Genomic DNA, 18001 nt, shown 5'->3' with positions numbered 1-18001 from the left:
AAAACTCCCTCTTTGGAGAAGGGCACCAATCATGTTGGGTGGCAGCCTGCCCACAGGCGTTATTCACCCTCCTGCTCCCCCCAGGCCCCAGTACCCTCAGCCCCCCATCACCATGGCTGGCTCCCATTTCCCCCAGGATAGAGATGAGGGGTCAGCCCGAGTTCTCCTGTAATATGTGCCTGTAATCCACACCAGCGGGCCCTGCATTAGAACCAGATGACTCTCTGGGAAGGCCGTTTTTTCTTTCTTCTCCCAGTGCTTCTTAAACAGTCACTTTTCGGGCCCATAGCAAACAGTGTGTTTAGGTTTCAGCCGAGGCTGTGTTGGGCGAACTGTGCTCGGAATCAAACAGAGTCCGCGTCCCGTACAGAGGGAAGCTTTGTTTGGGGCTCGGGCCTGGTGCCGGGGCCAGCGCTGAGGGAAGAACAGGTGTGTGTATGTGTCTTTGTGTGTGTGTGTGTGTGTGTGTGTGAGAGAGAGAGAGAGCCACGGTACCACACATGTAAACACGTACCCACTCACATGCCAGGTGGTGGCTCTACATCTGTGCACAGTGCAGAGGCCTGCGGTCCCTATTTAGTGGATTCTGTTGATAGAAGAGTCTGATTTTGTTGCTTTTACAGTTTATCATTAGCCCTTTTAAAATATTCCACACTGACGACCATTGTTCCTGTGAAAATACCAAGGTGGCAATTTACAGTAGAGTGAGCCGTAATGGATTCAAACCGCCGTATTCACAACATCAGGACGTTTTATCACATCTGACAGGTGTGTTATTTTATTTGAGCTTTGCTGCGTTTTAAGACTCAGGCTCCAGAACCTATATAAAGATCCCTGTATGGGAATTGGCTCGTCCGTGTCAACAGGGCAGTGCTGTTATATCAGTTTAAGTAGCTCATCCTGAGGTAAATACCACGAGTAGCCTGTTGTTGTTGCTCCTGGGCGGTAGGTCAACAAGCAGGCCATAAAATGTTCCTGTTTGTTTTCTCGGGGAGTGACGAGTGGAGGAGAGGAGAGGAGAGATCATCCCTCCATTTCCTCTTGGCAGCGGAGGAGGGGAAAGAAAGGCTGACATTGACCAGAAAATTACAAAACCAGCCACCAAACCCTCGACCAGGGACTTGGTGACCCTGGATTGAGGCACTGGGAGTGATGTGTGTGTGTGTGTGTGTGTGTGTGTCACAAGGTTTCCTGAACTCCGATGACATGCATGCACAATGTGAAGAATGTGTGTGTGTGTTTGCTTCCCCGAGATTTCTTGTGAGGAATGAGGCAAGTCTTGCGTTTCAATTCAAAGAATGAACTCATGGGACACGAGCACTACGGGTGTCTCCACATCACATGCAGTTTGGGCAGCAAACAAACTCGAGCTGTGGGTAGAGTTCGTGGTGAGTTCAAAAGCTTAGAGGAGAACATCAAACCATCTTTGATGATTTCAGAGGAGAAGATAGGAGGACAGTTTCTGCTGCACCTTTTATACGAGGTAGAGATTAGTGGTTTGCCAGCTCTGACCGGCTGGTTCTGCGCTACTCGATATCCTCCACAATAGCACAAACACATTCTCTTGTCTTCTCGGATTCTTGTTAAGTAAAATATTTATGTCTTGTGCACTTATGTTTTTTTCTCAACAACTGCTGTTTTTGATTGATGAGTTGAAATTACATGAGGCCGGGATGCTGGCAAAGAGGAATCCTCCGAGCAGCCTGTTTGCTTTTCCTTTTTCTTTTTCCTTAGAATAAAGAAAGCTTAATTTCAAACCCATCACAGACAAAATACCTACAAAGCCGTTATCACCCTCTTCTGCTTATATCCATCTTCCATATCCTTCACGCACACATGCCTGTTTGCACCTCGGACATCAAAGCTATGCCGTTGACGTCATGTGTGCCGTAAGAGCCCAGCAAATGAGTTATGGATTTTACACAAGGTTGACTCATGCAAATAAAAACACCAGTATTCAAGGTAAACAAGTGATGTGCGATTTGCAAGAACAGCTCTCAGGGTGCTCGGAGTTTCAACTTTGTTCTCTCCGGTGCTGAGCGAACACAGGCCGGTGCAGCGGAGCTCATCTGTCCTTGTCACACGGGCCCGGCTGTGGCTCTTCTGCACTCGGCCTGAGTCTCCCTGCAATTATTTAAATGTATTATTACCTCAATCTCTCTGCAGTCTGCTACACTGCCTCTCTCTGTCCTGCTCTTAATTATTCAGCGGTGTTTACATCCTGATTACGTCAACTTGTGACCTCTCCATGGTCTTACTTCTTTGATCCTCCTTCCCCTCCCATTCCCTCCGCCCATTCTCTTCTCTTGCCTATAGCTAATGATGGAACAGGTAAGCCGGCTAGTCAAGCTTACCCTCTGCCAGATAAAGGGATTATTGTCTTGTCCCAGCATGGCACATTTTTCCCTTTTATCCCATCGGGTAAAGGCCATGCACTGGGCGGAATGCGTTAGGACCTTATTTAAGTGTATGTCGCGGTTCCTGAGGCCGAGCAGCTGGCAGGATCGGCCCTGTTGTGGCTGCTGGTGGTGGAGCGAAGGTGTAGCGTGGAGACAGAGGAAGGGACGTGAGGAGAACTTGCCCTCACAACCTGTCTGCTCAGCTTTCTAAGGGCCTCTTCATTTAGGAATGGTTGTTTTCTGTCTCCAGCTCTGTTTACTCTAAAGTCTATTATAGGTCTGCATGGGCATGCCGCTAAGTTTCTGGTCCTCGGCTGGTTCAGAGCAACTGAAGCTGGGCTCAGACTACAGGACTCTCAGGTCGATTGAACCCCAATTCAGGCCCCCCCAAGAATCGGAGGAGAATCTGGTGTGGAACCTTGGTCAGTACCAATGTTTGTCCCAGATTACCTGGTAGTATGAGCGGTAACAGATCAATTCTGAAACCTCCCGCAGAATCATCAGCTAACCCGATGATGATCCAACATGTTTTATATTAAGGATTTAAAATCACCTCCAGTTCTCGTATAGACAGACCGTGTCTCCCAAACTCATTTTCTTATCCCAACTAATTTCTTCGGCTCTCGTTTTATATCACTGCCAAGCACTATTACCAGCAGAGCAACTTGTCACACTATATGCCACTCTCCGTCAAGTATTATTCTTAGAGGCTCAGCTCGTTAAAATAACGGTAAAAGATGTTTGGCTGCATTCAGTGTGTAGATTGTCCTTTCCCCCCAAGTCTTCGTATATCACTACCTGCTATTTCTGTCTCTAAGCCAATCCAACCCAGATGAATAGAATTTGGTTCGTGGTACTTGCTCTTGGTTCAGACTGTCCTCACACATGCTGTTAACACTTCTCATTGAGAGTCTTTCCTTGGTGGCGAGTGGTTCCAAAGAAAACCTTTCACAGCGAGACGTGCATATTATTCAGAGGAACAGGAATGTTGTTGCTTTTTGCTTTTTGGTTCTTTTGAGGGCGGCGTGCATGGCAAGGTACCACTACAAGCAAGAACATAGATGGGTGACCGGACTAAATATGCGTATGGACTCCTCCTCACTACAGGGTCAGTGTAACTCACTGATAGTCAAACTGCGCCCAGGCCTTTTACAGTGTTGGAATTCAGGGTAAACATACTTAACTGTCATAAATCATCAATCCACCAAATTCCACCAAATAATCATAATAGTCTCAAGCTATTTTTTTCAGGCCTACTTTTTGCACGTCAACATAAGTCTGAAAGAACTGGCTATTATATTATATTATATCTAAATTAGCTCTTTAAATATAAGAGATATTTGAGTGCAGCTGCCTGAAACAACTTGAGACACTTTTACCTCCCAACATTTCCATACCCCACCTGCTCCGCACACATAGGATAATGCTCTCTAACCGTGGCTGCCTGCTCAATTACCAGCGACAGACCCCGAGAAGTTTCCTCTGGTAATTAAACATCTTAATATGAACACGTCAGGAGCCCGAAGCAGCGTCGCACACGTGTCAGCACCTGCCAGCTCGTACCTGTTATTTAACGTGCACACTTCACAGACCTCATACCCTCACGTGCACGGGAAACATTGAGTACATCAGGGGCTTAATATATCCCGAGGTATTAGCCTATTAGACATTGAAGGGTGAAAGGAAAATGAGTCAATGGGATCGGAGAGGGAGGAGTGGGCTTGTTGATGTCATTGGTAATCCGTCTGTGTGCTATTAGTGCGACCAGTGTGAAGCTGAAGGTCTGTGGCAGAGGAGATTTAATGCATCTGGTTGGAAACTTCATAAAAAGCTCATATTATAGAACTCGCTGAATTCTCTCTACCTTTCCAGACCATATCTATATTCGTGTTGGCAGTAAAGATGGGTGCAGCTGATGCTACGCTGGCGTCGTAGCCTTAATAACTGATGAAATATGTATCCGTCTCCATCAGGGTGGATGCTGCCAGTGCACGGGCGGAGGCGCAGGAGTGAAAGACGAGCCGCTGCTCCACCTGTCTATCTGTCTCTCTATCTGTTGTTAGCGTCGCACAACCACACAGACAGACAGGGAGCCGGCGTTCCAGCACATTTACCCTGTGCCTCCGTGCGAAACATCAAGGGGTGTTTTAATGAATGAGGTTGCTATTAGTTACTGTTCTGTGAAGCGTGTGTTAAAGCGTATGTGCCAGGGAGGGAGAGAAAGGTAGGTAAACACCGGGATCAGGTTGCCCCAGAGGAAGGGATGGAAAGGGACGGGGGGAAAAAAGGCGGATTTGCTCCGTGGGCCGCGGTGCTGTTAGAAAGTGCAGGTGGTGTTTATGGGAAGAGGGTGAGAGAAAGAGAATGGGGGAGAAGAGGGCGAGGGCGGGAGTGTGAACACGGCCGTTGTTTTTTGCGTTGCTCATCAGAACCTGGAACGGCGCTCGCTTTCCCTCCAGCAGTTGCAGATTATTACTAATGCAGATGAGCTTTCATTAGGTTCAGCCTGAATGGGCGGCTGTGGCGTGCTGATATTTCTATCTGCTGACTTTCTTTCTTTTGTTTGTTCATTATACATCTCTATCCACCTCGTGACCACTCAGGGCCGTGCTGTTGTTGTTGTTGACTGTAGATGCTCCAGTCCCTGGCTTCCACCAGGACCTGACATATAACAGAGAAGACCCCTAACATTGTAATTACCTCTCCTTGTATTCGCCACTGTGCCTTTTTTTTTGTTAATGACAGTCAGACCGTCTTAGTATGCACGACAGAATCCTAATAACCTGTTTCTCATTTATAATTTGCCTCTGGGCAGCTCCTCCACGTGTCTCCACCGAGGAGGCGGGCAGGAGACATGTAGCAGCTAAGCTAATTAACCACCGGCAGCCGCGCATATGCATCGGAACATATACGGGCGCCAGCAGCACGCAGGCATTTCTGGTGAATAATGAACGAGACTTATTTAACTCTTAGGAGGGAAAAATGTGAACTCTGTCAATTTTTGATAGACAGTACAGGTCAGTGCAATCTGATGGGCTATCCAGGCGCTTGTGTGTGAATTTGTGTGTGTGTGTGTGTGTCGCCACAGCTTTTCTTTTCATCCTGGATCCTTGTCTTTGTTCTCCCTCACAGTTTAATTTCCATACATTTCCCAGGATATTAAGCCGACGGAAATTAAGCCGCCTTGATAAAATGCAGCGCGCCGCCCCCTCACCGACTCTCTCTTCTTTTATATTGATCGGCTTATCTGAGACATGGGATTTTTCCTCACCCGAGCTTTTTGGGGGGTTGGTTACGGCAAATGTGGGCGGCAACAAGTAGGAGCTTGTTCGGACTCACAGGTGTTTGTGGAGTTACTGCACAACGCCGCGGGCTAAGTTAAAAAATAAATCATAAAGTGGGAGGTCATTAAAATGGCCAGACCTGACTGAAGGGGTTACGACCACGGAACAATGGATTTTTCCCTTCATATCTCGAGTCTGAAAATCATTAACTGCACAGGTGAGATCTCTCCCAGCAGCAGTCACATTAATTCTACCTCTTGCCACAGATTTGTCTTTCTTTCCCCGAGTTCGAGCACCAGCGGGTTAGCCGGGGCGATAGCTGCCATCAGCGGCTGACTGGCACAGGTGCCCCCGGGTCTAAATAAATCATGAGGCCTCCTGCTGATCTGCCCCCCCCACCCCCAACCTCCTCCACCACCTCCACCACTCCTGGCGTCGGGGTATAGCCCCCGCCATCCTGTTCTCGTTCCTGCCCTCCTTCCCCTTTCTCTCTTTCCTACCTCCCCTCCTCTCACCTTCCCTTGGCCCCCCCTCCCTCACCTCCACCTCCTTCATCCACTTACATGAATATTTAAGAGCTAACACCAGGATGGAAAATATGCAGCAAGGACAGTGAGGAATTGCTAAAGAGAGGAGGAGGAAAAAAAAGAAATGTTCATTTTGGGACCCTGACTTTCCTTATTTAAGACGGGTCACGGGGGTGCTGGTGCAAGAAAGAGAGAGAGAGAGAGAGAGAGAGAGAGAGAGAGAGAGATAGGTTGGGCAGGAGGGGATGGATCCGAGCTATAGCTGTCCAGCTGGGGAGAGGACGGGGTTGGGGGGTCCTGTATGTGTGTTTGTGTTTGTATTGTGTGTGTGTGTGTGTGTGTGTGTGTGTGTGTGTGTGTGTGTGTGTGTGTGTTGGGACTAACCGCCACTGGGACAGAGCATGCCGGGTGTGCAGAGGCCCATGCAGCCGTCCATGAAGTTTCCAATAGAACAAAACGGACGAATTTGTTTTCTCAACTGGAGGAATTTGCTAATGTGCATATACCAGGGTAAATAGTTTGGCTAATTTGTGGCAGGCAGGCAAGTGGGCCGAGTCCAGCTGGGGTCTCTGCATCCAGCAAAATAGGCTTTGATAACCCCCCCGCCTCCCATCCCATCACATCCCATCCCATCTCTCTCTCCTCATTCAGCATCATCCCTGACTCAACACAATAACTTGATTTTTTCCCTCCTAACTGCCGCTTTGACAAATTTATCTGCTCGCTTTTATGTGCCACCTCTCCCTCCCTCCTTTTTCTCTAACAACGTGTTCATGGCGTTTGATAGAAGATGTTTCGCCGGCGCAGTTAAACATAGCTCATGTTCACGGTGACAGTTGTCGCTCCATAAAAAAAAAAAATGTTGCTGTTTTTCATTGCAGATGGCAGAATTAAACGAGGCTGTGTTCTTATCACTCGGGCTATTTCCAGCAGCGCTCCGCGGACTCGTAAAGCAACTCTGCTGTGTGACTTTTTTGGATTCCAATTAATAAACAAGACACTTTGCTCACATTTATGGAAGTCAAGGGGATCTGAACGTGTTTTTTGAAGGTATTTTACTTTAGTTAAGGGAATGAAGACACAATAAATAAATAACAAAATAGTTTTTAGCAGGTTTAACGATGAATAACACAGGCATGATTTATAGGAAATGTTTGTTTTAACCGTTTGGGTGATTCAGGGGTCAACAGAAGGGTAGAGGAAGTTCACGACATGTTTATCAGCTCAAAGTATCTGGTGCAGCATCTGTTGGTCTGAGGAGTCATAGATATATATAAAGACTAGATGTCTCGTTCGACGGAGCCGGACGTCACCACATGGCGGCCATCTTGCCAGAGGTTGCTCGCTCACCCATAACATTGTGTTGGTAGTGGTAAATAACCATAACTTGCTCAATTTTCCACAGATTTTTTTAATGGTCTGGTTTGTTATAAACATCAGAGATGTAGTTATGACACTGCATACTTATGAATAATTATGTTATTTTCTAAATTTTTTTATAATTTATGCAGTGTCATAACTACATCTCTGACGTTTATAACAAACCAGACCGTTTCAAAATCGGTTGAAAATTTTGCAAGTTATGGTTATTTAAAAAGTAAGTACCACTAAAACACAATGTTATGGGTGAGCGAGCAACCTCTGGCAAGATGGCCGCAATGTGGTGACGTCCGGCTCTGTTGGCCGGCAACGCAGACGAGACATCTAGTCTTTATATACATCTATGTGAGAAGTCGTCTGGGTTTAAGTCTCGCAAAGTCAAGATGTCACAGGAAGAAGAACTTGTCACGTGTGGACGTCTCAGGGACTTCCAAGGATGAGCCATGGGAGTATTTCATAAAATCTGAATTTCTTCGCAGAGTAGAAACGGGGTCTGAAGCTTGATAAATAATTAAAAATGACTAATAGCACCTTGTGACAGAGAATGTATCGCTGTGGTGTATCAGATTGCTGCGGTTTGGGCCTGAGGCGTAATTTGTTTGGAAAAATAATTACTGCTATATTGGATCCTGGTTAAATATTTAAAGGGTTAGCACTAAGAATGGGGGCAGCATCTCGGCTGTTTCGGGGCAGACAGGCTTCCACAAAGGAGGGAAGACAGCTGTATTTTATCGGTAAATTTAAACTGCATAGCAAAGAATTTCCGAAAGAAGAGCAAGACGCAAACTAATGAACTTTCCCCGTGTGCCTGGCCACTAAGCTTTGAAGACTAATCCCAGTGTTTTATGATCGTCTGTGGAGTTCAGCTGGTTATTGAGTGCACAAGCTGGGAGGCACCAAAGAGCATGAAGAGCGAATATATATCAGCCCACAAAATAAAACATGTTCCAGCGAGATCGTAGATAATAAAAAGAAGAAGAAGAAGAAAGAAAAAGACGAAATACCAGGATCAAAAAGGAGGAAAATAAAAGGAAAAACAATGAATATTAATCACTGGGAATGAGAACAGAAGCTGCTGAAACAAACAAGGTGTGTTTTTGTGTGTGTTTCATTCTGTCCCAGGACACACAACCTGTTCAATGTTCACGTTCCCAAACCACCGAATGGATCACAGCGACTCGGTGTGTGTTATCAGCGTGAACTGGCCATAACTCACGTCACCCCTTTAAACACAGCAGGGACGCCAGGGAGGCAGCACCACCACCACCACCACCACCCCCACCTCCACCACCACCACCAGCACACCGTGTGCAATTACAGCCAGAATCTACAGTATATATCATCAAACAGATGGCTTCTCTTTAAACAAAGACAGCGTTGTTGTCCTTGTACCCAGCAAGCAGGGAATTACATGTATTTCCCTGGCTCGCTCTCTCTCCCCTCTTTTCATGATGGCATTTACACACACACACACACACACACACACACACACACACACACACACACACACACACACACACACTGCCTTCAAACACACTTCATGTGCCATCGACTACATACCATCCTCGACGCAAACTCTGTAATTATTCACCGGCTCTATACACTGTCGTTTCTCACACTAATTAAGAGCAGATGAAGCTCATGTGTAAGTGGATACAGTGAAATGTGCAGAATTGAAAGCTCGGACTCTCTATGAGCAGAAATCAAGGCTCCGCACACGCAGTGCAGACGCACAACACGCCGCCCTGGATCCTGCACAAGCTGCTTTTCAACACACAAATCAACCACACAACAGTAATCCCCTTTTATGAAAGAAATACATGTAACATAAGTGATTTACATAAAATGTCCTTGTTGTCTGTTAAGGGTGAATACAAATGTTGTATACAACCCCGCCCCCCCCCCCCCCCCCGTACCCACCCACTCCTCTGTGTGTGTTTGTCAGAATAAATGAGGAACATTAACACGCTTCATTTCACATGACTTCTAAAAAAGAGTCTCGCTTTTGCATCCGTCGCCATGGAGACCAAGGCTCTTGTTCCCAAAATTGTTTTCCGTTTGCTTTCTGAAGGTGCAACACCTGAACCGGGGGGGTAGTGGGGGGGTGATCCGGCCCCCCCAGCCGACAGCTGTGTGCTTCAGGGACAGGGAGGGCCCTCGAGCCACGCTCTCATCTCGCTGCTATTGTTTGCCCAGGTGGGCCAGGGCCGCGTCTTTTTACCTCCCCCCCCCCCCTTTACCCCATCACTCTCTCACTCGCTCACTCGCTCACTCTCTCACTCAGCTGCGCTCGCCTTTTCTCCTCCCTTTCTCCACATCGTTCGCTCTCTCGCTCGCGATCTCTTCCTCTTTGTCTCTTCACTCTGCTCTTGTCTTTGTCCCTCGGGAACCTGTGGTCCAACTGAAGCTCTCGGTTACACAAAGACGCCCAAATTGGCTTTCATCTGCAGCCCGCTACCAGCTGTGTACATTGTGAGTTTTGTGTGCCACTGCAGCACAGAGAAAGTGTAGATACACACCCGTGACAATGTTATTATTACCGGCTTCCAGTGATCGCTCTCCTTGCAGACAGGGTTCAGTTCTACTGCAGCTCCAGGGTCGGGTTATAATGTCTTCAAGTCTTTATCGTGTCTTTATCGATATTACTGGGGGAAATATATTAGCATGCTGATTGAGGATTGTTTAAAATATTTTTACAGACGATTCCAATTGTTTGGCTAACTATTTATATCTCTGGCATTGCGTTAGTGTTTTTTTACAAACTTTTTTCTCATCTTATTCTACAGAACAATGCCACGTGCACTCTCTCATGTGTGGAGACATTTCACCCCATCCAATGTAGAAGGACAGGCTGTGTACATTTGCAAATACTCTGCAAAGATCTATGTTAAGAATGACACAAAGCTGCAGAAGCATATAGTCAAGTGCCCAAAGTTTCCTCAGGGCTCAAATCAGCCTATGACAAAACGAAATGTTTATATGTATGTCTGTATATGACAAGGTAAATACAGTTAGTATAAATTACCCACAACATTTTCAGTTTATTCCGGTGAATTCCCGTTAATTCCCGTATATTCCCGTACATACCCCCGTTAATTCCCGTTAATTCCCATGGAAAGTTTCCAACTTTCAATATTCCCGGAATTTTGCAACCCTAGTCTTCAAGCCTTTATCGTGTCTTTGCAGTGATCAGCTCTCTTACGATATGATATGCACCGATCGCTTTTAAATGCAAACATAGGTCAATGTCGAGAAGCTCACTCTTCACTTCCTCATCCTGGGTCAATTTGTGCACCATGCTCTTGACACAACACTCACATGTGCCTGCCCCCCCCCCAAACCCCAACCCAGGCCCAAACTCCCACACCAACCCTGTTATTCACAGTGTCACCATGGTTACAATGAGGCTTCAAGTCCCACACAAAGATGAGAGTTTTAGGTGCCTTCAGTGTGTGTGTGTGTGTGTGTGTGTGTGTGTGTGTGTGTGTGTGAGAGAGAGAAAGAAAAATAAATATCTAACTGAAATCATTTTTTATGTCTTCATGCTGAATATGTGGATATTGAGTTATATTGTGGAAAATATGGAAATACTTGTTTCCTTTCTGTTGGTTAACAGAAGGTCAGACACTCTATTTTTGTGTGTGTGTGTGTGTGTGTGTGTGTGTGTGAGAGAGAGAGTGAGAGAGAAAGCAAGAGAGAGAGAGAGTCAGGAAGAGGGAGAGCTGGCCCATTTAGCACACCCAGAGTTTCTGGCCTTGTGTACAGTTCTGCTGAGGGCACCGAGAAGAACAGCTGAGAAAACAGCAGGGAACATTCATTAGTGATCTCTGCCCCTCGTCTCCTTCCCCCCCACCCGACACTCTTTGCTTCTTTTTTTTTACATCTTTCCGTCCCCTCGTCATCCTCCCCTCTTGACCTCCCTCCTTTTTTCTCAGATGTCCATCCCTCCCTTCCTTTCTCCATTTCCTTTATCCTGACCTCTATCCCTCACGCAAATCGGCCTGGCATTTCAATCATCACATCCAGAGGGATGATCGGATCACGGAGCCTCATCCCTCACAGCTGGCCACGAGGGCAGAAAGTTTCAATATATATGCGACGGTGCGATGCATGAGCATGTTCCAGAACCCTCCGCCGACCCCGAGGCTTTGAGATACATTGAATCCCAGGGACAGAAAAATAAAAATCTAACTGAAATCAATTTTAATGTCCTCATGCAGAGTATGTGGATGTTAGGTTATATTGTGGAAAATGTGGAAACACTTGTTTCCTTTCTGTTGGTTAAGAGAAGGTCAGATACTTTATTTGTGTGTGTGTTTGTGCATGCGCTAACAGTTGTCCTACAGTCGAATATCTGTACCCACAAGCTCGACTCAGCTGCTCTCGAATCAGTCAAAAGCGAACGTTTCAGCAGGAGCAGAGAATTTAACAAACTCCTTGAACCCACGTGCACATCTCTGTGCTCGACTCGTCCCTGTGAGTCGCCGCCGCAGCTCAAATCAATCACAGCTCCAGCACCTGTTCTGCAGAAATGCCAGTATCGGTTAAAAAAGGCACTCGGTTTGTTTGTTTGTTTGTCCGTCCGCGTGTCTGTCACTTGTGTTTGCCTTTTCTTCAGGGGAGCGGGAGGAGAAGAATGGATGCCTAAGTGCGTTGAATCATAAATGAGTGGAGGAGTGCGCCGGTGCATTGGAGGGGGGGGGGGGCTCAGTGTGATATCACCAGCTACCTGTCACGTTTCTCTGTCTCCTCTTTGTTTCCAGCCGACAAAAGCCCCTCTCTCTCTCTCTCTCTCTCTCTCTCTCTCTCCTCTTCTCTCTCTCTCTCACGAGCTCTCCTATGTCTTGATTTATGAAAAGGAGCCATTTTGTGGGGCTAATTGCAAAAAGCCGGCTGCCGCTGAAGCATCTGAGGACAAGTCACAACAGCTCATTTAGATATACTGCAGACAGCTGAAGCGGAGATGACCCCGGACCGGAGCAAATCATCGCTCGTGAATGTTGAGCCTGTGTGCAACAGATGATGACCCTCGGCTCTCTCCCTCTCTCCCCACATCAGCCCAGTTTTAAAGGGTTCATTTCCCAGGCTCATGGCGACAACAGCCAACGAAAAGATAACATAAGAAAGCGAGTGTGTTTGTGCAGCGACACACCTCCCGCCTCCTTTCCCCCCTGTTTGTTAAACCGGGGTGTGAGGACTTCTATTTGCATCACCAGGTTCCCGTGGAGCCGGAGTGAAACGCAGACAAGAGCTGTGAGCGAAACGAACGCTCTCAGGGTGGCCCCCGGCGCTAATTGCGACCGGGGTGCATTTACTGATTATAGTTAAGTGGTCCAAAATGGTCCCCTGCTCTCTGTTACATTGACACACTCCCTCCCCTGGTGGATGTGGTCAATAGCAGGGCTGTCGAAATGCCTTTCTGCTGAGAGAAGAGAAAACAGGAGTCCAATCGCGCGCCTGTCTCCGCGCTTCATCTCCAGTCGGGAAGGGTTGGGAGGGGGTGGGGGGGGTCGGAGGGAGGAAGCGCTGATGTTAAATCAGTTTCTAACAAGGGGGACGGCTGCGCTTGTCATTTATTTCCACATGAATCTGAAATGAACATACAAATATCAAATTGAATCGGCCGCGTAGGTTTACAACGATTTTGCCTTCAATGTGAAATATGAATAAAACAAGATTCCACTCGTCGGTTGGAGTCGAGGCTCCGCGTCTTATTCGGCGAGTGTGTTATGCAGCTCATGACTATTCAGGTTGCCAGCAGAAACATGCAAGTGTGGTCAAATGGAAATTAATGGCATGCAAAGTGGAATGTAAATGTAGTTCCAGGAGAGAGAGAGGGAAATTAAATCCTCTGCAGTGGCTCCTGTGAGGCTGCATGGCTCCTGGATGGGACCGGGTCAGTGCTTTGTGTTTCCTCTGCTCCCTGCTGCCTGCGTTTGCCCTAACAGGAGGCCCTGCAGTGGGAGAGCCGGCCGGGGGGGTGATATAACAGACCCCTGGATCACACAGGCTTTGATCTCCCCTCTGGGTTTCTGAGGATATATGGGATGGTCTTTTTTAGGCGTACTGATGAGGAGGTGGAGAGCGCACACCCCCTCTAGTGCCGGCTTGCCAGCACGTCTCTCTATCCTTCCACACAGAGCAGATCTGTAGCCTGGGTGTCAGGGAGATCGTTTTGTTTCTTTCTCGAGAAGTGCTGGTATGAATTATAGCAACCACTGCAGTGTCCATTCTAAACCTGTTTGAAATGGGCTGTTTGCTTGGCCTGTGGTAATGATGGTTTCTTTCTGAAACTCACTCACTGCAGGACTCGGTCTGCAGAACCCTGAAGCTGCTGCTGCACAAAGAGCTGTTCACCTATTAAGTTCAGTGACGCTTGACTCAGTATATGCACTGCTGGATGTTGCCATAGTTGTGAATGCACCTATTGTTGTGATCGACAACCTTCACATACAGTGATGAGTCCTGGTTGCTGTTGCTACAGAGCGCTGGTCGCCTGTAGCAGTGGCGGATCCAGGATTTTTCTAAATCAGGAGGCCACAATTCCTTATTCAGTCACATGTCATTGAATATATTTAGAATTAGCCTTTGTGCACTCAAAAATAGCATAGAATCAGTTTTTTTATTGCAAAGTGTCATATTTATCCTAAGTATTGTTAGTAAGTGAGTAGTATATTTAAAGGGAACTTCAGGGGCCAATCACAGTTCAGCTGGGCCAGTGCCCCCCCTCGCCCTCTCCCTGCATCCGGCCCTGTCACCTGTTTATTCAAAGTTTATTATAATGAACGTCTCCATCCGAATCAAACCAAATTTGACCCTTAACAATAACCATGCCAGCGTGAAGCTAATAGGACGACACATATAGACAGACAGAGAGATTTCTGGAATTAGTAAGTCGATGATTTCCTTGATCAGAATCAGAATCAGGTTTTATTGGCCAAGTAAGTTTACACAAACAAGGAATTTGACTTGGTAAAGTGGCTCTCAGTGTGCATACACAGAATACACATCACAACACAAAACAATACAAACAGTACGATTTTCTAAGAAGAAGAAAGAAAAGAAGTGCAGGGATAAATATTAAATTGAAAGTAATTGAAAGAAAGAGAAATGTTCTAGTTCATCTCCACATCTCTCTTTTTTCGCCTCTCTCTCTCCTAAGGACTTGTTTCCTTCCTGAGTGTTTTTCTCGGAGGAGTCTTACAGCAGGTCCAGTGTTTTTACATAACCTCTCACACAGTGATGTAATCCCGTCTCTCCCTGTGTTCTTGCTGTGAGGAGGAACACTGGGCCGCGACTCTCCAGTCTCTCGCTCTGCCCTTGTGTCATAACCTCTCTCATGCTTGGGCCGGTCCTGCTCCAATTTCTGTAATTAACTGATGTCACCGCTCTGGATTGCTTGCAAAAGGCTGTGTCGCTGCAGCACTGATTTCCGTAACAAAGTAAGGAATCCTTGAGGACCTGTGGTCTATTAAGGCTGTTATTCTCATGGCTTACAGTTATATGAGGAGGAGAGTAAGGGGGGGTATTAAAAATACGAAAATAACAAGCCCCATTACATAAACATGGAGAAGTAATTGGGGTAGAAACATGTATTTTATTGTAGGAGCTAGAAGAAATAGCAACATGCCAATGAAACAGGGAGTGTTTTATGAGTCTGGCTCGCTGACTTTAGAGGGATTTGCATGTGTGTGTTGGTCGGGCTTGTTTTAGTTTCCTGGTGGAGACTGAAACCTGGAGCTCTTGTCCACATGTGGGCAAATATATTATAAAGGAACATTTTTAGGGCTGGAATAAGGGCTTTCTTAGTGGAAGGGGTGAGGTAAAGCTCTCGGAAATTAACCGAGTGGTCCCTAATTGGATAGTGCAATAAGTTTGTGTTTGTGCGTTTGAATGGATGCATAGAGCGAGATAGGGGTTTAGCCTTGTGTGACTAATACAACACACAATCTGTGCTTTTTGGGCCCAAATCCTAACAAGCACACGTGACAGGCTGGGCTTTGTTTCCCTACCCCTATCCTAGCTGGGTGGGGGGGACTCCTTTTGTTTGTGTACACGACTGACTGTTTGCACTTCTGTATGCACATCTGTGTGTACAAGCGCGAATAAACATCCAACTGTGCTGGATGATTAGATTTCCAGGGCATGGTCAGTGGCTCGTGTGACTTCACGCATCCATAGGGGTCGGAGTGGCGGCAGACTCTCTGGCGAGCGGCGCTGACCTATAAAGAGTCAGACAGACATGTACACAGACGCTACATCCAGGCAGGCCTGCAGGAAGACAGACAGACAGGCAGTACGGCAAACTACGCAAGACGTAGATTATAGATCCACAGGGTCTGGCTGCAGGGTGATCCAGGGTCTTTGGATGAACATTTAGGTTAGACAGGCTGGGGTGATACGTGTCAGACTGCCCTCAGACATAGATCAAACATAGAAGCAGGCATCCAGGACACATCACATGGCTCAGAGCTCAATGTCAGCGCTCCCGACCGGGGCCGGGACTCTGCCTCCCTCCCCCCCAGAGGGGAGGAGATCCAAGGACGTCTCCTTAAGTTTCCATGGTTGCATATCTCAGCTCGATCCGGCCTTGTTTGTTTTACCGCCTGCAACATGCTGTAGTCCCTGTCTATTATCTCTATCTCCACTCAACCTCTCACCATAGCTGTATTTGTATTTTTATTTTTCTTATTTATTTTTTATTTTTTACTCAGATCTCTACTATGCACAACAATTTTCAACACTTTACATCTATATTTATATCATGGTCACTTATAATGGTTAGATTGCAATATTTATATTTCCATTATGCTATCTTGTAGTATTATTTATATTATGGTCACTTACTTTTTAATTATTTTCTGTATCATGGTCACTACTGTTGGAATATTACTTATAATATTTTTGTTTTCATTACAATAACACTCACATCATTCCACTCTCTCCCCAGTACCTGCTTTTGCACAGTGTCTGTTTTTGCAGGTTGTTTTTGTTTTTGTTTCTGTACTCTCATTATGTGTAGTTTAGTAGTGTACATATTGTGATCTTTTTTATTGTGCTTCCGCACTGTTATTTAAATTCTGTTTTCTCTTATTTTGGCTGTAACAAGTGAATTTCCCCGTTGTGTGGATAAATAAAGAAATCTAATCTATGCTCTGCTGCACCGACCCACATTAATGAAGCGCTCGCAGACTTAACCCCTCGGTGGCCGGCGAGCAGCGACCGAGCCGTTCCATGTCTTCTTCTCGTGGCTGTCGTGACATCCAGGCTAACCTGTGACGGGAGATGAGCTTGGTCTGTGTTTCCCGTGTCCCATGTACCATGCCTGATGATAATGAGGCAGAAAAAGGCCAGAGGAGTGGGGTATAGGGTCAATATGCTAATAGTGGGTGTACATTTAGATGCCTCACTACCGGCGTGGAGTGGTTTGGAGAGACGGGCTATCACTCTCCACCTCCTTTGCCCTCATTATCCCCTCCGGCGTCTCTCTCCATCTCTGTCCTCCCCCATCCTCTGCTTTCTGCTCTCATCCCTCTCCATGCCCTTCACAATACTCTCCCTTACCCCCCTTCCTGGTACTCCTCCACCTCCACCCCCCCAACACAACACCCCAAACGCCCCTCTCCCGGAATATGAGATACATTTGTTTTGCTTCGCCAGGCGTCGCGAGTGGGACGCGTGGCGTGCAAAGTGCTGATGTGTTGGTTTCTGGGTAATTAGAACATCCCTCGGTCTCCAAGAAAAACTCTAAACTAATGTTTAATTTTCCTCCCCCCTGCTCAAAGGAAGCCCGTCTTTGTTATTGCCGTGGCAATTAGCCGGCGCTAAGGCCCAGGCATTTCCTGAGATTGTTGTGATTTGCATAGAGAGCGAATCAGAGAGACGATCAGGACCCTATACCCCTCTCTCTCCTCGCTCTGCCATTACAGCCACCCACTCCTTCCTTCCCACCTCTTCTCCCTCCATCCCTTCCCTCCCTTGCTACATCGGATCTCCATCTGTGGCCTAGCAACCGAACCTCAGGCCCCGGTGTCTGATACCTCTGCGACTGATTGACAAGGGGAAGGAAGTGACAAACTGGGGTGGGCCAAAACAATAATTTCCTTTCTTTCCACGACAAAAATGTCAGTGGGTCATGTGTTTCCTCCGCTCGATCCCCGATAGCTTCTAATTAACTGTCTGTTGGTAACCTGGCTGGTGGCACTCGGCTGAGGACGCTGCTAATGGACGCTGGTAATTGAAGGTATGAACGTGTGCGGATGAAGATGTCACACCAGTTACTCTCACGGCGGCCAGACAAAAGCATCCGGTGTTTTGAGCGTCGCACAGCGGCACGGAGGCCTTGTGTGTAGTTAATGAGATGATCAGTCACAGAGTAAACAGCTAGATGATGGTGAACGTGCAGGTTTCT

At 46.9% G+C, this 18001-nt stretch overlaps 1 protein-coding gene across 2 annotated transcripts in view; it reads left to right on the top strand.

Moving 5' to 3' along the window:
* Nucleotides 1-18001, top strand: part of hipk2 (homeodomain interacting protein kinase 2) — a 78747-nt gene that overhangs the window by 22999 nt on the left and 37747 nt on the right. The window lies entirely within an intron of this gene.

This window comes from Limanda limanda, chromosome 8, assembly GCF_963576545.1.
Source record: "Limanda limanda chromosome 8, fLimLim1.1, whole genome shotgun sequence".
NCBI lineage: Eukaryota > Metazoa > Chordata > Actinopteri > Pleuronectiformes > Pleuronectidae > Limanda > Limanda limanda.
Note: the sequence above shows the minus strand (reverse complement) of the source record. Positions and strands in the feature narration are given on the sequence as shown.